This window comes from Miscanthus floridulus, chromosome 7 (assembly GCF_019320115.1).
Source record: "Miscanthus floridulus cultivar M001 chromosome 7, ASM1932011v1, whole genome shotgun sequence".
NCBI lineage: Eukaryota > Viridiplantae > Streptophyta > Magnoliopsida > Poales > Poaceae > Miscanthus > Miscanthus floridulus.
This window is the reverse complement of record NC_089586.1, coordinates 30430446-30455908: the sequence shown is the minus strand read 5'-3', so window position 1 is coordinate 30455908 and position 25463 is coordinate 30430446.

Here is a 25463-nt window from a genome sequence, read left to right as displayed (position 1 = left end):
TAGTCTTCATTGAGACTAAAGGGGAGGTCGGGGTCTCTAAGCCTAGAATCTCGGTCAGCCACCCGCAGGAGGGGCAGAGTACACTGAGAAGAGGTAGAGATCTCCCAGCTGTAGCTTGGAGATTGGCCTCACCCCCAGCAGCTCAAGTTCTCTAGGGAGCACCATGTCTAGCCTAACCATGGACCAGAGGTGACATGACATAGCCCGCGGATGATGCAAGGCAGCTCAGGCAACCATGCGGCACCGCCTTGCCCCTGCTGACGTCGCCTCTAATGATGAGGATATGGAGATGGCGCAAGATGGCAGGTTAGGTGGCCTGCCATTCGGCATCAGCGTGGGCGTAGCACTGCACTGCGAGGAGCCAACGGGCCATAGGCTCGGTGGCCACAGGCCATGCCCCTTGGCTCGCTTGAGGCCTTCTACCCTTGAAGAAGCAATCACTCGGCACACCAAGATAGGCTCACCTAGAGGGAAGCGTTGCACTTCATCATCGCCATTGCCGCTGAAGAGATGGATCTAAGAGGAAGAAGTGAAGGGGCCAAAGGAAGGGGATTGAAGATGCTGCGTTCCCTGGGGCTCCCCTTTATAGCCTAGATGGTGTGCTAAGAGCGGCTCTAGGCCCTCCGATCAGCCATCAACTGCTTGAGGGGTCCTTGGGAAATTAGCCAGGCGTCTCTTCAATCCCCACAGCATGCCTCAGGCGATTGCATGATGATGGTCACATAATAAAGGTGGAGTCAAGGAACCACTGACAACGAGTCAAGTCCCTGCTCCACATATGTCTCCTCGTGGGACTTGAGGGGATCCAACTCCCCTTGGGCCCACCGGCTATCATCGACGACCTAGATCAACATGCACCAAGTGCCATGGCTCCTCCTCCCCTAGATTTGCTCCACATGGCCCTGATGTTCCATCTCCCAAACAAAGTGGTATGGCATAGGGGTGCACGCCATAACTCCTCCACCAGGCATGATGGCCCAGACGCCATCAACCACCTGCACAAGACGTCAACGAAAGGGATGCGCCTAGAAGCCACTACTCCTGCTAATAGGGAGGCCCCATGATAGCCTTGAGGGCTGCGCCAGCTCCCTAGATAGAGCAACCTGACCCCCCGATTGATGGGTGCTCGGGTGATGCACCCCCAAAACCAACCAACTCCCTAGAGTTGGGGTGGGAGCCGCTGAGCAATGGGCCCAATGAGGGCCTCTGTCCAAGGCTCGGCGTACTCCCTATACCAAAATCTATGGCCATAGAAGGTCAGCCCCAGAAGGCCGACTTCGAGTGATTAGATGGCCCTAAGCCACAACCCAGACGCTCTTGATCACCCGACCCACGGTAGGCTCCGGTCAAAAAGGAGGGCACCCCTAGGCCCAAGGTTGGCAACTCCTAGATGAGCTCACCAGACCCTCACTCGAGTCAAAGACCTACATGACATAGGCTCACAAAGGGGTCAGCACCATCATCGCTCGACCTCGACAGCCGAGCAACGACCATCACCTTAGAGAAGAAGGCCCCAAGTAGGGCATAGCGCTCTTGTTAGTGGAAGCCATCCTCGCCAAGGAGGGTTTGGTCACTAGAAGATCAAATTTAGCCCTTTGTTGCCATCACACCAAGTGATGCCATGAAGGGCTCAGGGGCTCCTGATGAGATCCTAACATATGGGTATGTTAAGCCTTGAGTCCAATGGTTCCCGAACAAAGAAGACCCCCCGACTGACCCCTCCAGGATCTCCTACAAGCTTGGGGGCTATACCCATTGGGTACACTCATGCACACCCTCTAAAGGAGAAACCCTACTGAGCCTAACTATACTATGACCTCTGCATGGGGCTCGGGGGCTTGCCTGAGCCCAAAAGCTCCTAATCTATGCCAGCACTCTAGCTCGCCCCTTAGCTCCTGCCCGACCAACGATGGCAGCCAAGGCCTCAGGGCTCCCTGGCACTATCATTTGGGCATGGCATTGCCAGCCACTTTTTCGACAAGGTCTTGCGTAGGGCATGACACAAGAAGACAAAGCTTCCCCATGGCCTCCAAGGGCTCAAAGGGTCCTAGGCCCACACGTCAGGCCTTGGAGCTGACCTCCTTCACCGCCAAGAAGACTCCAGAAGGTCCACCTAAGGGGAGGGTGTTCCAAGCTGACACAGCCTTACATGTAGAGTGCCAGAATAGAGTAGCCGGACGATGCCCAAGGCTTCTTCGACTCCACGGCACCGCCATGGTCCATAGTGCATCACTGCAAGGCCTTCCTAGACTCCAGTGCATGTAGACCATAGACTTATTCCCCTAAATCGCTATGTACCTGACCTATCTAGTTATATAAGAGATAAGGTTAGACTTAGGAGGGGGGACAATCATTAGAAGATCATTCCATTCCATTCCTTGGCCTTTGCTCAGCATCGGGAGAAAGACAACCTAGAGAGCGACACCGAGAGCTCCTCCATCGCATCCAGTCATCTTCCTCCTCTCTGATGAGGGGAAGGCCCCCCGGCAGTAAGGCAACCTTAGGATTAGCACCGAGCTACCCCCCTACCAAATCTCTCTATAACCCTATTGTAACCCCCCAATTTTGGGTGCTTTTGAGTATAAGGATCGTAAGCTGCTGGACATAGGGCACCGATTGGCCCAAACCAGGATAAACCATTGTGTCATCTCTATGATTCTTATGTTCTTGAGTCCACCCGAGCCATCGGAGACCCATTGATGAGGACATCGCCACACTGGACACACCGACGCCATGGTCTTCCCCAAGTTGCAATTCGTTCCCAACTCAGCTGCCACGTCACCCTCGGATTCAGCAGACACGTCATCACTGTTTCGGTCATAACTTCCTCATACGACGTCGAAACGGGCCGTTCTTGGATGCGTTGGAAAGGGGACGACGACGCCGTCGTTTTGGATCTGGTCCCAGCTCCAGAAGGTCCGTGGATCATTCTGTGTGACCACGGCAAGGTGCTGCGTCACCTATTTGGGCCAACTTGGCCATGTATCGTGTCGGGCCTTAAGCCCAAGTTGTGGGCGCCCAACCCCTGGCCGTCCCCAACCCTAGGTCAAGTCTTAGACTATAAACACAGCCGCCGCCGCTGCTACACAATTGGGTTTTATTTAGAGTTTAGTTTTCCATCGAGAAACTGAATCGTTCATTGTAACTGTGGTGACAAATCCTTTTACAGTGATCCAGGGCCCCCGTTCTTGATCTCCTCCACTGTGTCGATTAGTCCTTTGGAACCGAGTTCTTGAACCCTCTATTGATATTCGCGTCATTCATATTTGCAATTTCAGATTGCGTGTTTTACCTTCTTGCTTGTGCTCTTCGATTCGCTTGCAGGAAAAGCCTTCTTGGTGAGGTCAATCAAGTTGTGCTTGGTTGATAACCAACGGAGCGGTGGTGTAATGGTTGCAGGGTTCGAATCGTGTCTGATTTGAAGCCGGATCGCCAACGTCGAGATCTCCACAAATCAAACTTACCGGCTACCTCTCGGAAGATCGGGCCTGTTCTCATCAATTGGTATCAGATATTTCAGGTTTACCGCGAGGTATCATCTCGTTTGCCTTAGATTCATATTTGTTCATTACCTAGAGTCCACAAAAAGCCCAAAAATATTTCAATTTCCGCTGTCCTATCGCCCTTTGTGCCTTTGCAATTTCGTTTCAGATTCGTGTTGTTGAGTTTGTGTCCGTGGTCGAGTCTTGTTGCTGGTTTAGGATTGTGTTCGTGGTCGTAGTTCAATCGCCCGTTGCTGTGATTTTTGTTTTCCGCCGCTATCCCATCCACCGTTCCCAAACAACAAGTCGAAGCCACCACATTACTTGACTTGCCCCGCTAGCCGCCTTGTGTAACTTCTCGCCGCCGCGCAAACCCTAGATAGGTTGCTAGCCGCTCTTATTTTGCCTGCATCGTAGCCCTCCTTACATCATCAGGCGAATACCTACTGCTGTTAGTCACAGTGACGATCCTGTGATCGGTGATAGAGTTTAGGGATGCTTTGCCCTAACTGCCGCCGCCGTGTTGTGCCTCCCGGAAAACATACTTTGAGATACCTTCGGTAAAACAGGCATAACTTTTCGCTCGTTTATCAGAAAAATCTGAAATTTTTTGAGCAGCTTCTTGACACCATTTGGACCCGACCCAAACTAGCCTTCGCCCTGTTTGGTTTCGTCAAAATTGCCAAAAAATTCGGGAAAATAAAGAAAAAAAATTGTCAAAGTTTTTGCACGCTTTTCAGAGAACGTGCTGAATTTCTGTAGACCACATCCCACCTCAGTTGTAGGTGCCAATTTTTGTGGTTGCATCTTTTGTGATCCTTGTTCAGAGAAAAGTATAAAAAAAATAGTAAGAAAAAAAAAATTTGTTTCCTACTAGTGCCTTTTGGAAAAATCCGGGGAAAAATTCAGGAAAAAGGCGAAATCCGGGCTATTTGCTTGTTCCGTGAGTTCTTTCGATCGTCCTTTGTTTTCACCTTGTTGCGCTATGTCTCGTCACGTCTTAGCCAGCACCTGTGATTTGTACTTTGGATCCGGATTGAACAATCATTAATCTGCATTCGTTAATTGCTAATCCTTGCTGTCATATTGTGTGCCTACCCATAGCTCCACATATTCTTCTGTCAGCATAGGTTCATCTTGCAACTGTTACCCACGCTCCACAACAGATTGCTTCGCCACTTTGGTTTTGCTCTTGTTTGGCGTTGGTAAGAATACATGCAAGACGGTGGTAAGCCGCTTGTGATTTTGCATTCCACTTTCACCACCATCACCACCACCACCACTTGTTTCCTTTTAGTTGATAGGGATAATACTTTGGTGTTGTCTTTTTCTATCTTCTAACCATGGTAGGAACTCCGACGGACTTCAATGAGTGCGTGTCCAAGGGCGAGCTTACAACGTTCATGACTGAACAACGCAATCTTATGACTGAGCTGACATGCAACGTGAACAATCTGGTCACCCGCATTGAACAGCTTGAGCAACGCCCTCCACCTTATCGTGCTGATGATGAAGATGCGGATGTTTTTCGTGATGAAGATGCGTATGCTGACGGTGGTGGCCGTCGCCGCCTCAACTTCAATCGTCGTGGCATGGGAGGTAATAATCATGGTAATAATGATCCTTTTGCTAAAATTAAATTTAGTCTACCTCCTTTTGCTGGTAATGTTGATCCAGAGGCATATTTAGATTGGGAGCTTGCTGTTCAACAAAAATTTGATTCTCATAATGTTCCTCCTGAGCATAGAGTTAGACTTGCTACTAGTGAGTTTACTAATTTTGCTTTGTTCTGGTGGAGTGATCTTTGCAATGCTAATAATGCTGCTGCTGTGCCTCAAACTTGGAATGTTTTAAAGCAACGTATGAAATCTCGTTTTGTTCCTCCTTATTACCAACGTGATTTACGTTTGAAACTACAAACTTTAAAACAAGGTGATAAAGGAGTGGAAGCATACTATCAAGAATTGCTTATTGGCTTAGCACGTTGTGGTATAAATGAAGATGATGATGATGCTAGTGCTAGATTTTTTGGTGGTTTAAACCATGATATACAGAACATACTTGATTACAAAGAATGGCGCAATTTTTCCCAATTGTATCATCTTGCTATTAAGGCAGAATGAGAAGTACAGGGACGCAAACAACACCAGCCTTTTAGGTCTAACAATGGGAGGAATTTTTAGCAGCGTTCCGAGCCGGAGACGCCCAAGCTTCCTGTTGCACCACAGCCATCTACACCTCCATTTTCTTCCGGGGTAAGTAAATTGTCTAATGTGCAGTTTCCACAGCTGAAGAAAGGTGGAACTCCGGGTGCTTCTACTAGCTCCTCCTCGTCCAGCTCTAAAATCATTTGCCACCGATGCAAAGGCATGGGGCATGTCATGAAGGAGTGCCCCAGTCATCGCGCTTTCATTGCTACCGAGGATGGATATGTAAGTGCTAGTGATGTTGAAGATGATTTAGCCCTTGCTGCTAACATTGATGCAGATCCCACCGAGGGCGATCAAGACAAGGAGACCATCACCATTGACTCCGTGGCTGCTGCCGCGGACTACCCTAGCCTTCTTGTGCAGCGTGTGTTGAGTACACATGTGGGACATGAAGAAGAGATGAAGATCCAACGCCACAATTTGTTCCACATGTATCTCATTGTGCAGGGTTGTCGTGTTCTCACTATCATTGATAGCGGGAGTTGCAACAACTTGGTGAGTTCAGATTTGGTTGACAAGCTTGGCTTGACCACACGACAACATTCGTATCCATATAAACTTCAATGGTTCAATAATAGTGGTAAGACTAAGGTAACTAAATCAGCACGCATTAGCTTTTTCACAGGCTCTTATCATGATACTGCTGATTTTGATGTTGTCACTATGCAAGCTTGTTCCATTTTGTTAGGTCGACCATGGGAATTTGATAATGATGCTTTACACCATGGTAGAACTAATGCATACACTATCATACATAAGGACAAGAAAATTACATTGCTGCCTTTGTCTCCTACGGATATTATTAAACATGCTAATGAGATAAAAAATAAACCTCCAACAGACATTGCTAAAAATAATGGGATTAAGTTAAAAGGAGGTGCTTTTCTTGCTACAACTCCTGCTACTGCTGAGTTATGTGATAATCCTGATGCACCATGTTATACTATGTTTTGTCAACCTTTTATGTCTGGTGCATTGCCTGCTGTCACTAACCTTTTGCAGGAGTTCGCTGATGATGGGATGGAGTCGAGGACGACTCCAATTCTACAAGGAGGGGATGATGAGGACATCGCCAAGATGGAGTCGAGGACGACTCCAATTCGAGAAGGGGAGGATGATGAGGACATCGCCACACTGGACACACCGACGCCATGGTCTTCCCCAAGTTGCAATTCGTTCCCAACTCAGCTGCCACGTCACCCTCGGATTCAGCAGACACGTCATCACTGTTTCGGTCATAACTTCCTCATACGACGTCGAAACGGGCCGTTCTTGGATGCGTTGGAAAGGGGACGACGACGCCGTCGTTTTGGATCTGGTCCCAGCTCCAGAAGGTCCGTGGATCATTCTGTGTGACCACGGCAAGGTGCTGCGTCACCTATTTGGGCCAACTTGGCCATGTATCGTGTCGGGCCTTAAGCCCAAGTTGTGGGCGCCCAACCCCTGGCCGTCCCCAACCCTAGGTCGAGTCTTAGACTATAAACACAGCCGCCGCCGCTGCTACACAATTGGGTTTTATTTAGAGTTTAGTTTTCCATCGAGAAACTGAATCGTTCATTGTAACTGTGGTGACAAATCCTTTTACAGTGATCCAGGGCCCCCGTTCTTGATCTCCTCCACTGTGTCGATTAGTCCTTTGGAACTGAGTTCTTGAACCCTCTATTGATATTCGCGTCATTCATATTTGCAATTTCAGATTGCGTGTTTTACCTTCTTGCTTGTGCTCTTCGATTCGCTTGCAGGAAAAGCCTTCTTGGCGAGGTCAATCAAGTTGTGCTTGGTTGATAACCAACGGAGCGGTGGTGTAACGGTAGCAGGGTTCGAATCGTGTCTGATTTGAAGCCGGATCGCCAACGTCGAGATCTCCACAAATCGAACTTACCGGCTACCTCTCGGAAGATCGGGCCTGTTCTCATCACCCATACTCTGACACTGACTCGAACAACAATGCTTGCCGTGGTTCTGACCACGTGAGTTTAGAAAGGAATCATACTTGCATATCATTGTATTGAGGAGAATGAAGAGTTTATCATACAAATCTCCATCATACAGATATATACATATCATTGATCTACCTAGAATCTACTATATACTTGTGAAGAACCTATCACACTCATTGTGGATCCTACACTGTCACTGCAAAACATAGCCCACTCCTCCCAACCTTCCCATCTTGTGTGGTCGCCGCATCCTCTGCCTCTACACTGATGTCCATCCTAGTGACACACCAGCATGGCTAGAGGAGGTAGAGGACTAGACTCATCAAGTGTTAGCCACCCAACCAAGTCCTATAACACAAACATGGCATGTTGGAGGCGCCATGTACATTTCTCGTTCTTCCACATCACATTCGCCTCTGGGCCCGCTTCATCACCTTCGACCTTTCTCAACCATCGCTGGGCAATGTTGTCATTGCCGACACTGCTATTGGACCTGTGGATCACAAGGGAGAGAACAAATGCAGCAACATCATGGCCTACCACGGCAGAGCGCTTAGGCATGTCGAGCCACAGCATGAGCGTGTTGTGGTCTTCCACAAAGACGGCGCACATCCTAGCGTAGAAGCAAACCTCTAGGTTGCCGATGCTAGCAAGCCTAGCGATGACCTTGGCATAGTACTCATGGTCGTAGAACCAGTTCTAGGTCCCACATTGGATCCCATGCAGTAGCACCCACCGCAGTGGTTTGCTCTATCCCACTATGGCGTCGCCGCACACCCTACACATCTATGAACAGGTTGCCCATAGGCTGCCAAGATCTTCCATGGGATCCGCTATAGCCGTAGCAATGCGGCTAGCAATCTCAACAGCCACATCCATCTAGAGCTTCTCCATGGAACGAGGACATGCACAATGGTGGCAAAAGATGGATCCTCGGGTTAGGGAGAGATGTCACAGCAGAGCGAAGCACTGGGATGAGGGGGGTCCGAGTGGAGCAAGGTGAGTTCCAAACAAACCATCTTGGGATTTTATGATCGCTCCATTCTTGAAGGTTCCATGGCACGGGGATGTCGAATGTCTCGAGGAAGTCAATCATCATGCTCCGAACCATGTGAATCACGTAAACCATGTATGAAAATGCAACAAAAATTTAGAATGAAAGAATCTTTTCTTACTATCTTATGATTACTAATTAGAGGTGTCAACGGTGTAAACCATGTGAACCACATAAACCGTATATGTAAACCATGTGAACCCCCTAATTTTTTGCATGTAAATTACTCACCTATGTCATTACAAAAGATAATTCAAAGCAGTCGATAAGAATAAAATAGGCTAGTGGTTCATCACTTCGTCTCCCCCAAATCACATGGTTAGCGCTAGAGGGGCCAAGCCACGTGGACACGTCAATTTTCTCCGTCCAACTTCCAACACCGTTCCATCACCATTACTTCTGCCGGGAGAAGCATGCCCCACAAAGATCGTGCGAGACATGGCCTTGCCTTAACTCCTGCTCTCGCTCAGAACAATTGAAGGGAACTCCAACGGGCGCTTATCTGTGGTAGAACCTCCTAAATTATAGGGCCCATATGCACCTATCATTGTCCAATAACTTCTGACGACTATGCATATGTTCCCGGTAACTTAAGAAGCCTATCAGGTGTCCTCGGGAAACCCGAATCATCCACGATTTCTTCCGAGCAGGATCCATCACAGAGTCATTGTAGTATTACAACATTTTATTCATTAATAAACATCAGAGTAAAATAGCGAAAGTCTTACAATAACTTAGTTACAAAGCAGTTGTTTCACAAAGTAAGTACGATTATTATTACAAACCATAGTAGTGGAGTAGCCTAAGTAACATAAAACAAAATACACAATAAAGTGCCCTGCCCAAGGGCCACACATTTACTTGTCATCGTCGATTTGAAAAACCGTCATGCAGCATGGTCCAAAGCAGACCTATGCATGAGGCTCACCTGCAACAAGGGTTAAAGAACCCTGAGTACAAAAGTACTCAACAAGACTAAACCGATGTAAAAACAAAGAAAACTCAGGAATGCAGGTTCGGGGAGTCAAGGTAAGGCTTTAGCAAGAATCAAAGTTCTTTTGCGTAAAAGCTCTCTAACAAGATTCTTTCTTTCAACATATAACCCTCATACAGATCATATATAAAGCTAACATGATCCATATTGAGATCATGAACTTCATATCAAACTCTTTCTCAAATACTACTCAAGTTCCATTTGTTAACTACGATGATGAACAGTGAGTTGAGTCTCCATAATCGAGGAGCAACGATAATTCGAACTGATTATAACCCAGCTGGGGATTCCCAACCACACGACATATGCAGGTCTCTGACCTACATATACCAACCTACCCTCAGATTCTCTAAAACAAGAATAGGTCCACACCACCCGAGAGCACAGTACTCCACCAATCCAGCCCATTGCCACGTGGGTACATGCTACTCTCGCCATCTCTCCACTCCTAGTGCGCGAGTAGCCATTCTCATAATAGAATAGCCAAGTCTAGGCCTACCAGAGTCTGTGGCTAGTACTACAAAGTCTCACCTCATGCAATTCAACAACGGACGGTTCTTAACCGACACAAGCGGAAAGAACCCGCTCAAAAGACATCCATGTTTTGTGGCTCTCATACACCGAGTTCGCCTAGTCTAGAATTATTACTCCACATGATTATATCTCATGATAACATAAATACCCAATAGTATCAAAAAATCCATTTATATCTCGCAGGTGATAGGTAATCACCTGACTTCTATCGGTCTAAGCATGGCTAAGCATAATTAGGTATTCTCGGATTGAAGCTGGTAACAAGATTGATATGGAAAAACAAGGTTGGTAATGCACCGATTAGGTTTCCACTCAACTCCTAATCACTTAATGCAACATTTAATAATAAAAGCGATATAAATTTGTAAAACACAAGGTAGGTTTAAATGCATCCGAGGCTTGTCTTGATTGTCGGAAAAGTTAGGTTCCAGAGATGTTCCACAAATATCAAACCCGACCTCAACAGGTGGATTAACTTCCTCAACAACTTGATTGACTACCACGTTCTCACTTTCGTTCACTACACATAGTAATAATGCCATGTTTAAAATGATGCGAAATATAAAACATGATGCTTGACGATAGATGCAAAAGTTAATAACTTGAATACAACTTTCCTTCGTGGTATAGTTACAAGCCAAAAACTAACTAAACCTTTTTATAAACTCAAACACTTACTTTAAATGCCAAGGATCATTTTATGCTTATGACCCAAGGTCATCACTCAATCCCAAATTCAAACAAAACCTAAGTCATTAAGAGTTAATATTTGTTTTTATTAATTAACAATTAATTCAAAATTATGAAATAAATCAAATTTTTCCAATTGAGCTCAAATTTTTTTGTGAAGGCTCATCACATGATAACTAAGTGTGAAAACAATTTTCATAATTTTTGGATAATTATACAAGCCTAGAAAAATCATGAAAACTCATTTCTTAATTAATTTGAGCAATTTTTATCACATTCAAAATGTACTGAAAAGTAACATTTAATATTTTGCCTAAAAAGTTTACATCTCAGACAGGTCACAAAAATTTTCATAATTTTTGGAGCTCTATTTAATTCTACACAAAATAAACAAATCACAACACTATTTAATCATTTCTTCAAAATAGAAAAAATTCATTTTCAAATAAATGGTCACTGACATCGGGGTCCCACCCGTCAGTGAGAGCAGCGCGACGGTGAGCCTCTGACCGATGCATTCTTGCCAGCGACGAGGTCTCCGGCGGCGGGACTCGGACCAGCATGATCTCCGTGACATTGCGCACGAACCGGTGGCACAGGTTGAAACTCTAGGTCACTAGAGCGACCGTGCCGGCGACGATGGCAGCTCAGCGGAGCATGGCCGATGTGCGCCCAGCGATTTAGTACCTCACTGGCAAAACTAAGGTCGTTGGCGTACTCAGCACCTCCTAACGGACTTAACCAAGCACTCAATTGAACTAACGACACAACACAACGCAGGTAGCGACACGCATAGCGGTACGGCGGAGCAAAACCCGCCAGCGTCCCGTGGTCCCATGGCTATGGCATAGTAGAGGTTAAGAAGACCACACAGGCATGAACAGTGGCTCACCTCAAAGCTGATGCACTCGAGAATGACGGCTGCGGCGAGTCAGAGCTAAGTCATCGACGTTGGAGACGATGGCGGCGGCGTGTACTCACGGTGAAGCTCCGTTCTAAGTAAAGCAGCTAACCAAACGATCAATGATCAAGCTCATGAGCATCATGAGAGAATGAAGATCAAGAAACAGCAAAAGCTAAAGCAAGAATCCCACCCAAACTCTCTATCCACGGTGGAACTGATCTCGGCGGAGCCTTGCCGGGGTTGGAGAAGACGGGGTTACGCTGGGCAAACCAAAGGGAAAGAAGCTAGGCAAGTGGGTGATCTAGAGGTGCTAGGTGATGGCGATCATGGTGACATGCTCGGCTGAGACTAGGAGGGCGAGACGGCTCCAACGCGAGCTCAACGGAGCAAGGCGGCGCTGACAGGAAAAACAGAGGAAAGGAGGAAGAGCGACTGGAGGGCGCTCCAGACTTAACAGGTGAGCGAAGAGCGGCGGTGAGCGGTGCGCTTGACACGCCATGGAAGCGCGAACACGTCAAAGCCAAAGGTGGCGCCTGCGGGCATGCGTAGAAGCCGGTGGAAACTCACCGACAGTGAGTGTCTGCCTACTTGCACTGTTCAAGGTATTTACCGAATTGCCATTCGCTTCATTTCTCAAATTACTCTCAAATTTGTATGCAAACTCAAAAATCTCCAAAAATAAAAGTTGTTCCAAATTCAAAGTTCTACAACTTTGCTTTAATAACCATACCCAAATTCTATCTAGATTTGAAAATGCAAGTTTGAAATCAAAAGGGGGCACTTTAAGAATTTATCCCCTTTCAAATTACTTCGAATTTTATATAACAACTTTGAAAACTCTAAAAACCAACTTTGTACACATTGACAAGCTCTACACTTTTCCTTTTAGGCTCAACCCCAAAATGTGCTTAGATTTTGAATTAGGTTTTCTAGGATAGAATTTAAATGCTGGAAATTAGGGTTTTGGAATTCAAATTTAATACTAGAGTTATGAACTTGATTCATCCATACAAGTCAACACATATAATCATAAAAGTAAACTTGTTTTAGTGAATGCATATCAAAGTTTTCACTAACTCAAAAATAATGTGCAATGCATATTATGACGTGGCATATTTTAGTGTTTAAAACACCAGAGGTGTTACATTATCTCACCCATCCTTCTATAAAAGCGAAGGCTAAGGCGGGGAAGCAAGTACATGATTCCTTTTCCAAACTCATTACACTTACCTATCTTCTCATTCCATCTTCTTTGTTCGATGCTCTGCCTCAACACCCCATCTTGCAGATCTCATCCAATGGCGGATTGGGCAACGAAGTGCCCAATGGAAGAGTTGCCAAAGGTTGTCCCTGCTCATCCTTGCATTCGTGCGATGCTGTGATAGGACAGGGATGGTAGCTCGGCGGCGCCGCCACCAGAGAGCTGATCCCTGCTTCTGGCTATCTCCTCCTCCGACAATGGGGGGGATGATGTCCTCGAGTTGATGGAGCAGCTAGACGTAGCCACCTCCATCCTTCATGGGGAGAGCCCAGAGGTAGACCAGCTGCACCTCTTTGTTGCCACCATGAAGCAAGAAATGGCCATGATGGAGCTTGCCACCACTGAGGCCCAGGCGCACCTAGCTAGTAAGGCATTCGACATGATATGATCTTGCTTTTTCACTACAAGGGACGTCATGTCTTTAGTTGTAGCATTTTCTTGTCTCCTTTTCAGCCATCTAGGAGCAACTGATCACCGCGTAGGGTGAGGGGGCGGAGGTGATCCACCTTTGCTAGGTAGTTGAGCACAACGCTCATGTCTCCTCCTAGATGGTGGCCAAGAACAACAGGCGCTACCAGGACCTCCACGCGATAGGAGGCAACACCGTCCACAAGCTTTTGCCTCCTACGCCTGCTGGGATGACCCTGGTGGACCGCCTCTACATCGTGCCACCACGTGTTGTGGAGGTGGCCACATACTACATTTGCCTAGGGGCCACTTTAGCCATGGCCGCTGCCCAACTTCGGCTAGGTGAGGACCTGAGCATGGTGGAGTTCGGGTTCCTGGGAGAGACGAGCTATCGGCAGCGCGAGAACATGATCGACGAGTTCTCCACCATGGGCGATGGTGTCTTGGACATGGTGGATGTAGAGGACATCATTCATAATGCTCCCCATGAGTAGTTCGATTGTAACATGCCTCTACAACTTAAATAAAAATGTTCATAATATTTAGTAGTTATTACTTTGAGTTCATCTCTGTTTGTTATGACTTGAACATTCCATTTGTGTGCCTTAGAGTTCGCAGACCATATGACACATCCATCGTAGGTGTTAACATCTCCCAATCATCATCGCCGATAGCCTTCACCGTCGCTTTCATCTATTTCGAAGCCCACGCGTGAGTCCTACGTGTCACTCCCGCACGTATTTACAAAGTTTTGCAAAAATTTGCACTCTCGCATCTGATATAGTTGCTTAATAAGGACGCTCCCAATCATATCTTTCTCCTCCTTAGTGTTGTTGTTCCTCATCACCGCCCCTGCTCCCAGTGCCGAACTGCCCGACCACCCCTACTCAGCGGCATGCAAGCCGCCAGTCAGCGCCGACAAGCTAATCCTCTACATCGATACACCTCACTAGAAGGTAGACATCATAGATCCACTGGTGACTAGGCTAGTACTCATCACCGCCATCACCGCTCGAGCTCAATGCCACAAGATCCAAAGGCAATGGTAATGCTTTCACACTTCCCTTATGCATTGTTCTTGGATTTTTATTCCCTTCTTCACTCATACGAGTATGAATGAAGCTTCCATCTGATTATTAATGAGCTCACAAACACATCTCCATAGTCGCTCCTTCTCTGATTTAGGCAACAATGCCACTGCTTCCATCGCTGTCCCCGCTCCACCAGATCCTCATCAAGATGGAGGAGGAGGCTCACAACAAGAGGAATGAAGTGGCCATCCTCATAGACCATGTCTTGGTCCTCATTCTTAGCTGCCTCACCGCCCACCCCTTGTGCAGCTGCAAGCGTGTCTATCGCTCTTGGAATAGCCTCATCTTAGGATCTAAGTACCGTAAGGAGCTGCCCCAGATTCTTGCTGGATTCTTCTACCACAACTAGAAATGCAAACACAACTTCACCAGCATCAATGGTGAATACCCCTCCTTATCCTTCTTTCCCTTCCCCATTCAGGATGTCATGATGTCAGATTACTCCTGATGCCTCATCCTTTTTTGGTACTCTGGGTTTCTCTATGTTGTCTGCAATCTGGTGACTAAAAAATGGTTGCTACTACCGGGAAGCAGCCATTCTTGTGGTTTAGCTCGCTTGGGGTTCGATCCGTCAGTCTCCTTGCACTTCCATATGTTTCAATATGGGATCAACGATGATGACTCAGGTGTCAACATCTACTCATCTAAAATTGGAGCATGGATCTTTAAAGAATCTGAATGGGGCAAGGGTATTGTAGTATCCACATATGGGAAAGGTGTGTTTGTTAATGGTTTTATGCACATGCTGGAGTCACCCAGATAGTTGCTGTTGATATGGAGGGAAAGACATGGAGGAAAATTCATAGGCCAACTAGTGATGCAATCTCCATCCATGAAGCTCAGGCTTAGTTGTGTTTATGTACTGCTGATACTTTGAATAGGTATGAGCTTTCAATCTAGATCCTTGAAGACTATGGTACTAGTAAATGGACATTGAAGCATAAGATGACCACGTTGGAGCTATTTGGAAAGAAGAATATTGAAATTGGTACCGAGGTTTGTGATGTGGCTTATAGAGTGATTGTAGTTCATACAGAACGGAATTTGATTTTTCTTGTTGGGGAGGACAAATCACTCCTTGCATATGACATGAACCACAGTAAAGTTCATGTCCTCCCTGCCTAGGCCATCGGCTATCCTACAAGTACCTAGAAACTATTATGTATGAGCGGTGGACCTCACTATCTTCCTTATGTTTCCTTGTTCATGGAGTCATTAGCAAAGCAATAACGGTGCATATGCTATATTTTTGTTGTAATTACATCATGCCTTTGTTCAGGTAGGTAGTTGTTTTGATTCTATATATAGGCCAATTTAGGCTTCATAACTAAAGGAATGGTGTGTTGAGTATTATTAATTGTGCTGCTTTGTGCAGGTGGAGTTTGAGTGCTTTTGAACAATTTTCCTACATTGGCTAGGAGGAAGAAGAGGGATTCCATGGTGCATTGCCTACCAATTCAAAGGATGCACTAATTATATTAATTTTTGCCTAGCAAGCAGGAGTGCCACATAGGAGGAGCACAGCTATGTTGTTTCATTATGTAAGTCTATAGAGATCAGTACCTTTAGTTTATAATCTATGTACTGCTTGTCTTAGGACATTAGTTGAGAAAGATATTATGGTAAGCGTCCATTGTTATTGTAAGAGGTAAACAACACCATCGCTATACGTATTATGCGGCAGGGATAAAAGTGTATCACCACCAAATCATTTAGTAACCAGACACCGACTAAACAATCATCAAAGGCGGATCATGGTGCAAGGTGACGGTGACCATGACCTTTGTACTGACGGTTCATACGCTGAAGCGACGGTGATGTTTACCTCTACAGACATCTCGGTCATCGAAGCGGCAATGAAGTTGCACCATAGACAATCGAGTCAAAGTAGAAGGTGCTGGCGACCACTACACCAGCGGTCAATGTGCCCACACGACAGTGATGATAGCTGAAAGGATCAAGATGCCCAAGAGGGGGGTGAATTGGGCTAATTCTAAATTTCTTTGCAATAATTAAGTCTTACGGTTAGCCCAATTAACCCCTTGTGCCTAGAAAGTGTTTCTAATGATCTATTGCATAAAAGTTTAGCAATCTATGTTCCAATCCTACTCTAGCATGGCAATTCTATGAATGTAAATGACAAGAATTGAATTGCTCAAAGTAAAGAGAGAAGGAGGAACGCGGCGATGTTTTGCCGAGGTATCGGAGAGTCACCACTCCCCACTAGTCCTCGTTGGAGCACCTGCGCAAGGGTGTAGCTCCCCCTTGATCCACGCAAGGATCAAGTGCTCTCTACGGGTTGATTCTTTGACACTCCATCACGGTGAATCACCTACAACCACTCACAACTTGAGTTGGGTCATCCACAAGCTCCGCTAGATGATCACCAAGCTCCCAATCACCACCAAGCCATCTAGGTGATGGCGATCACCAAGAGTAACAAGCACGAACTCTCACTTGACCATGACAAGCCTAATGAGAAGGATAGATGCACACTTTGCTACTCTTGCTTTCACTAATGAGGACTCTCTTTGGGATTCTCAAATCTCAATCACCTCACTAGGACCTTGCTCTTCTTGGCACTCTCAAAGGTGTTTCTCAGCTGTTGGAATGAGCAAAAGTACCCCCTCACACGAATGGAGGAAGTATTTATAACCTTGGTTGAAAAATAAACCGTTATGTGCCTCTGCGGGGTGACCGGATGCTCCGGTCATGTTGACTAGATGCTCCGGTCAGTTCTCCCTGATCTCCAGTGTTTAAGTTGTGACCGAACGCTAGATAGTGTCCGGTCAGCACTGACCGAACGCGTCCGGTCATGATTTTCCCTCTCTAGAACCTTACTGGAGTTGACCGGATGCTGGCACCCAGTGTCCGGTCACTCACCTCTCAACGTCCGGTCACATCTAGATGATTTCACCTTGATCAAATGAACTGGCCAAACTCTATGCAGCGTCCAGTCACTCTGAAACCAGCGTCCAGTCAGCATTTGACCCTCGATTCACTTTCAACTCTCGATCATACGTGAATGAAGTTTGCTCCAATGGATCTAAGGGCTTTTTAGGAGCTACCTAGTGCTAGATTTAGCAAGTGTGCACCACACCTAACCCACTAGACTCACCTAGGTCAAGCTACCCATCCATACCCCCCTTAATAGTATGGCCAAAGGAAAAAAAACAAAGTCCTAAACTACTCTAAGTGTCTCCTCAACACCAAACGACACTTAGAACTAGTCCATCCTTAACCTTGTCGTCTATCCTTTGAAAACCGAAATAATTTCCATCGTAGGGGCATGACCACCATGATTGCCCAATCGATCTCCATTACCATGACCTAACTTAATTGCCTCTGCAAAAATACATGTTAGTCACAGTAATCATGTATTGTCATTAATCACTGAAACCCAACTAGGGGCCTAGATGCTTTCAATCTCCCCCTTTTTGGTGATTGATGACAATACCACCTCGAGTATGTGAAAGAGATGAGGTTTTTAACATGCTTGGTTCATATAAGCTTTTGACAATAAGAACAAAAGAGTTAGGCAAGCTTATATGACCCAAGCCAACATAATGTACTCCAAAGATATGAAATAAGCATAAGTACAAGTAATAAAGCTCATTTGCATCAGAGTAAAACGTAGAAGCAAAGCAAATGAGCATAACACAAGTGATATGACATATAAAAGATTTAAAGTAGAGAGCACACATGTCAAGATATCACTATCACATAAATATAATTTGATGCATAAAAGTAAACACACGAATGCATAATAGTGTATCACACATAAAAACCCAATATAATAGATAAACTAAGCTCTCCGATTCAAAGTAGAGAGCACACATGTCAAGATATCACTATCACATAAATATAGTTTGATGCATAAAAGTAAACACATGAATGCATAATAGTGTATCACACATAAAAACCAAATATAATAGATAAACTAAGCTCCCCCTAAGTCTAACATACTCAATCCCTCTCCCCCTTTGGCGTCAAACACCAAAACCTAAGGGTCAGTCGGTGGGGCTGTAGCAGACAAGTCGGGCACTATGGTGCGAGGAGCGAGCTAGAACTGTGTGCCATCATCATCTGATCCTAAGCTCTGAGCAGTCTGACCCTCTGTAGCTGGAAGCGATGCTAAAGCAGTCTGGGTTAGATCTATAATTGGTGTTGCCTGCTCTGATGATGCAACTGACGAAGGGAGAATCTCTGTTGTCACAGAACCGACCAATTTATAAGAGCACAAGTACAAAAACAATCGCCGGAACGATCAAATTCTCGAACTTGAGCCCATATAAACCCGGTAGTCAACTGAAATCTCGAAGGATTTCAAACCAACTTGCATACAACCAAGATCACAGTAATCCAACATAACATATCGTACGTTACAACATTTCACAGATGTTCGCAAATAGATTACATCATCACAGAGTCATTGTTATTACAAAACAAGTCTTGTAAAACATGCGGAAGCAAATAGTTTAACTCACACACCGAGTTCAAATACACATACTGGTTCGTTGATCACAGACCGCAAAAGCATTCAGATAAGAGAAAGGAGATCATGCCCATGATCTAGTCCTCATCACCCGCCGGGTGGAGACAATACTTGCAGAATCCCTGATATAGAAGGTCATCTGCAACAAGAGGGAATAAACCCTGAGTACGGGAATGTACTCAGCTAGACTTACCCGTCGAAAACCAAACAAATGACACCAAGGATTATGCATAGCTTAATGTAGTGGAGCTGGCTGACACTTTCTTTTTGCAGAAAAGCATAAGTAATAATGATCAACTCTTAACCTGAACTAGCAGTGACTTTTTAGCCATTAACCTGTCATCTATATTAGCACCTGTACTAAGCAATCATTTTATTAGGGTGCAAACATTAATAACCATATCAGGTATTCATTGTGGCAACCTTATCATCATCCATTTAACCATATCGTTAAATTAATTGAATCTACGTTGCCGCTGCTCAGTCAAGTTCTCACTATCCGGGAGAGACGGCGATTCGAATCGATTCCTATCCAGCTGGAGGGGTATTCCTAAACACAAACCCTGCTTCCCCCGTCAGGGTCGCAAACAAGTCACCTTTGGTACGATTCAGGAGTCGCGAGTCCGAACAGATCGACATTCTCAGAGACCCACTCTGCCAAGGTTGTTCAGGACTCTAACCCGCCTTGGGCTTATGCCAATGGCTCTCCGCACATCCTTACTACCTCCAGAATGTCGCCACTGCTCGCGTCCCCGGCCTGAGTCAAGCTACTAGGCTTCGCGGTCGGAACGACTTATCCGGCCAGCTAAGTGTTAGGCTGCGTTCAACATGACATGAGGACGTACAGCGTATCGGTCCTTAAACGACTCAGACGGAGTCACTATGTTCAAACCTACACAAGACCCCGCCCGGTCTTAATTCATTATTCACATGGTTCTTTTCCACGATAGCAAATATAGCCAACCGTGATCCACCTCATCCTACAGCTCGCAGGTGACAGGAAATCACCTGACTTCTACCGCACTAAGCATGGCTAAGCATTTAACCCGTCCTGAACTTAAATAGGATTCCAGTGCGATATCTGGACAAGGAAGGATATATAATGCAGCAATTGGTTCCAACCAATTCCTATACTTAATGCATCATCAACAATAAAAGATACTCAATGTATTTGTGAAAACATAGGAGGCTTAATATGCTTCGGGGCTTGCCTTTCAGGAACGAGGAAGGCTGGTGGTCAGGGCACTCGGGCAATTCCTCCGCGGCGACTGCTTCGTCGGCTTCCTGCACCTCGGGTTCCTCCTCCTGGTTGGCTCCCTCGAACTCCAGCAACGTCACTCCCTCCGGCACACCTATTGCATGAATGCACAGATAAATATCATGGATGCACATGAACGAATGTCAGGGATGCTCGGGAAATGCACATGTTCGCTGTAGTTTGCATATTCCAACTTAAGCCCTATTCAAATCACTTTACTTACCAAGTTTATACAACCTAATGTATAATTGCTCATCTTCAGTTAACGACCTAGCACCTGCACCTAAGCATATTCTCAAGTTAGGCTAACCCCTAACAATCAACGAGAACATTGCAACCACATACACTCAAGCAATTGTATTTCAGCAAAATGAATACTATGTAGCGGTGCAGTAAACTAGTTATAACTGGAGATTTATAAATCCAATTGATATGCAACAAGACAATCTGGAAAGCTTATAAAATTGTCTACAAAACATTTTCAGACCTCAAAGCATGATTCAAACCTTTACCAGGTCGAATTCATCAATCAACAGAAGTCTATCCTCACAAGGCAGAGAATCAGCAAAAACTGCAACCTAACTTTAAACAGCTGTAGTTTCTAAACTACTGGGCCAAATGCCCTCAAATTTTGACAGGAGCTAGCTACCGAATTTATCTACAACTCTTGTATTCAACATAAGCACAGAAAACCACAGTATCATGGGGAGCTTTCTAAAGTCCCCAGATCTGTCCAGAGGGACATAATGCCAACAATTAATTAGCAACTTATGATGTAAACATATAATTAGACAAAACTAACTTTACTATCTTATCACACATATCATAAGAACACCAGAAAGTAGGGTGTCCATCACCAAAACATTTCTTTTAATACCTTTCTTAATTTATTTAATTAATTAGTGGAAATAGTAAACATATATGAAAACTACCCCATTAATTCTACAAAAATTACAGTAGACACTACATGCTCTAAGTAGACTACCATAAAAATTTCACACCATTTGAGCAAGTATAAAAGCCTACACAAAAATGATAAGGCATAATGGCTTAAATTGGCATAATTAGGAAACCCTAATGAAAAGTGTCAAGCAACAGATTTCATATTTTTCCTAGCATCCTTAGGGTACTAGGATACTACCTACCAAGTTTCATGGCCATTGAATTCATAGATTAATTACTAAAATTTACACAAGAATCATCCAATGATAAAAGGAAAATCTATAACTCAAAAACTACACATGCAATGACTCTTAAATTTTAACCAGATCTTCTAACATACAAGACTAGCTTACCCACAAAATTTCATAATTTTTGGATCACATAAACTCAAGATATGATTTAAACAAGTTTGCATGCACTCAAAAACACTTTTTAAGTTCCTATTTAATTCATCCAAAATTTCTACAAAATGTGTTCAAGATATATTTTTCTTAAATACTAGACCTAACTGTGAGTCTAACAAAATTGGAATCACTCAATTTGGATCTACCAATTAGGAGTTACAAAAATCACAAATCAGCATTCAAAACTGAAAATTTGAACTAGCCCTAAGACTGCTCAGCCACTGACAACAGGGGCCCGGCTGTCAGCTGACCCCACCGGTCAGCGGGACAAAACAGAGGACACGGCTGCGACGGCGCGGAAGACGGCGCAGCTCGTCGACGGTGAGGTCTCCGGTGAAATCAAGGACACCGACGTGATCTCCGTGCAGAGGGGGTTCGATTGGTGCTAGTGGCGCGACCTTCGACCTAGCGGAGGTGGCTCGCCGCCGGTGATGGCGGCACGGCAGAGCTCCGGTGCGAGCTGCCGGCGACGGCAACCCATGGCCGGCTCAACTGAGCATGGTGTGAGCTACCTAAGGTCGCCACGGTGCTAACACGGTAAAGAAAAGGGAACGGGACGATTCCTAGCTACCCCAGCCACGGTGGCCTCATCTCCGGCGAGGTCACGCCCATGGCGGTGACGGCGGAAATGGTCACTGTGACCTTACCAAAGCACGAACGGCGCAGCTAGGAGGTGGAGAAGGTAGAGCAGGCTACGGCGGAGTCACTGGCGAGATGGCAGTCGCGCTTTTGCAGTGGTTCGCGAGCTCGGCGACGGCGAAGCAGGAGCGGCAATGGCGGAGCGGCTGCCTGCGGCTGTGCTTGCTGTGGCGAGCGAAGAAATGAAAATGAGACACAGGAGGCTCTCGGTGGCGTGCTTGGGGCTTCAAATGCCGAGCTCAGGCCCGACGTGGCCTGGCCGATCAGGCCGGCGGTGACGCGCGGCGCCACGCGGCGGACGACCTCTGTTGCCGGTCGGCCATGACCGAACTGAAACTTTCGTTTCAGTGTTCATCGAGTCCGACTGACGACACATTTTGGAGTCAATGTATTTCATAATCCTTTGCTCATTATCGCAAACCTCCTAAACGAAAGTGCAAGCCCTATGTACCAGCTACAAAACTCCTTTAGAGATCAAGGTCTAATTCGCAATGGATAGAGAGTAAAATCAAGCCAAAGTCGTGCCTGCAAAACTGGAAATCAGCCCTTGGACTTAGAAAATTTTTAAGTGTAGAATTCAACCTCAAAACTGGCTTGTGGGACCCTTTTGAGCATGTTGTGCACATTTTCATGAGTTGGTCACAAAATAACTTTTGTTCCTTACATAATTCTCTACATCTTTGCTTTAGGTTGCTCAGACATGCAAACATCCTAAGCCACACTTTTTAAACAGTCAAACAAAAAGGGTTCAGGGGTCAAATTTGGTCAAACCATGACTTGGAAACCTAATTAGGCAAAATGATCAACATGAACATTGGTCCTAATGACATTCTAGGTGTAACTAAGTTACTTAGGATGATTATTAGCCACACCACACATTGGTCACACAAGAATCAAGCAAGGTATGTACTGAAACAATGAAAAACACATGAAATGTTGCAACTGTTTCATAGTCATGTTTCACTTGTTTCATGATTGTGTTGCCTAGCACTAACTAACCTTGTTTCACTAAGTGAGTGGCACATGTTGCACTTAAGTGTTGCACACTTTACATTTCATAAAAGAAACAATACACATGAAATACACAATATGTTGCAATGTTTCGAAATCATGTTTCATGTGATATAAGTTCAAGAATGGATGCATGATGCTCATGTTCATGAAATGCAGTGCAAATGTGGAAGCCAAACACCTGGGGTGTTACAGCCCTCCCCCTTATAAAAATCTCGTCCCGAGATTTGAAAAGCGTACCATTGTTGATAGAATTCCTTATAACCATCCCTCAAATAGTCTTCCCTTTCCCACGTTGCATCGCGTTCACTACCCTGATTGCTCCACATGACTTTATAGAACTTGACTACCCGACTCCGAGTCACTCGCTCACGAGTGTCAATCACTCGAACCGGCTTTTCTTCAAAGGTCAAATCAGATTTTAACTCGATATCCCCCAATGGAACTCTCTCTTCAGGGACGCGAAGACATTTCTTCAATTGGGATACATGAAAGACATTGAAGATAGCACTCATCTCAGGAGGTAATTGAATCTTGTACGCCACTTTACCACTTTGTCCAATGATTTCAAATGGACCAACATATCTCGGCGCAAGCTTTCGCTTCACACCAAAGCGTTGGACACTCTTCATAGGTGAGACTTTCAGATAAACGAAGTCTCCAACTTCGAATTCAATAGGTTTTCTACGTCGATCAGCATAACTTTTCTGCCTAGCTTGAGCTGCGGCCATGTGGGTTTGGATAGTACGGACTTGTTCTTCGGCTTCTTGAACGAAATCAATTCCATAATATCTCCTTTCACCGGCTTCTACCCAGTTCAACGGGGTTCTACACTTCCGGCCATACAAAGCTTCAAACGGTGCCATCTTTATGCTCTCTTGATAACTATTATTGTACGAGAATTCAGCTAGGGGTAACCATTTTTCCCATGAGCCCTTAGCCGATATGACACAAGCTCTCAACATATCTTCTAAGATTTGATTCACTCGTTCAGTTTGCCCATTGGTTTGCGGATGATAGGCAGAACTTCTTACGAGCTTAGTCCCTAATAATCCATGTAAGTGCTCCCAAAAGCGAGCAGTGAACTGTGGTCCTCTATCGGAGACAATAGTATGAGGGATCCCATGAAGTCGGACTATCTGGTTGAAGTACAACTCCGCATAGTCAGTTGGACGAAAGTCTATGCGGACCGGAATGAAGTGTGCCGACTTGGTCAGTCGGTCCACAATTACCCAAATTGAGTTAAAATTCCTCTGAGTGGTAGGGAGTCCAACTATAAAATCCATACTTATCTCTTCCCATTTCCAACCTGGAATAGAGAGTGGCTGAAGTAATCCAGCTTTCATGTGTACTGCCTTGACCCGACAACAAGTGTCACACCTAGCCACATAAGCGGCTATCTCTTTCTTCATTTTGGTCCACCAAAATCGAGGCTTTAAATCATGATACATTTTACTACTACCAGGATGAATAGATAGCTTAGAGGAATGAGCTTCGGATATGATTTGATTTCTAAGCTCTCTATCCTTCGGAACTACCAACCTATCCTTGAACCATAACATGCCTTCCTCATCTACTCGAAAATGTTTGGTTTCTTGCTCTTTCATCTTGCGCTTGATGTGAAACACACCTGCATCTGTCTTCTGTAGCTCGATAATTCGACTCTGTAGAGTACAACTGACAGTGATGTTGTGCAGAACTGCAGGATGAAGGAGCTTTGACAAATGGACATCATTCTCAATCAACGAGTGGCAATGAGACTTTCTGCTTAAGGCATCCGCGACGACGTTTGCCTTGCCAGGGTGATAGTGCACTTGAAGGTTATAATCTTTAATCAACTCAAGCCATCTTCTCTGACGCATATTTAACTCTGGTTGAGTGAAGATATACTTGAGACTTTTATGATCAGTGTAGATGTTGCACACATTGCCAAGCAGATAATGTCTCCAGGCCTTCAAAGCATGAACAACTGCAGCGAGTTCCAAGTCATGCGTTGGATAATTCACTTCATGCTTCCAAAGTTGGCGAGAGGTATAAGCGATGACTCTACCCTCTTGCATAAGAACACCTCCTAACCCAATACCTGATGCATCACAGAACACATCAAAAGGTTTCTCGATATCCGGTTGCGCCAAAACCGGAGCCG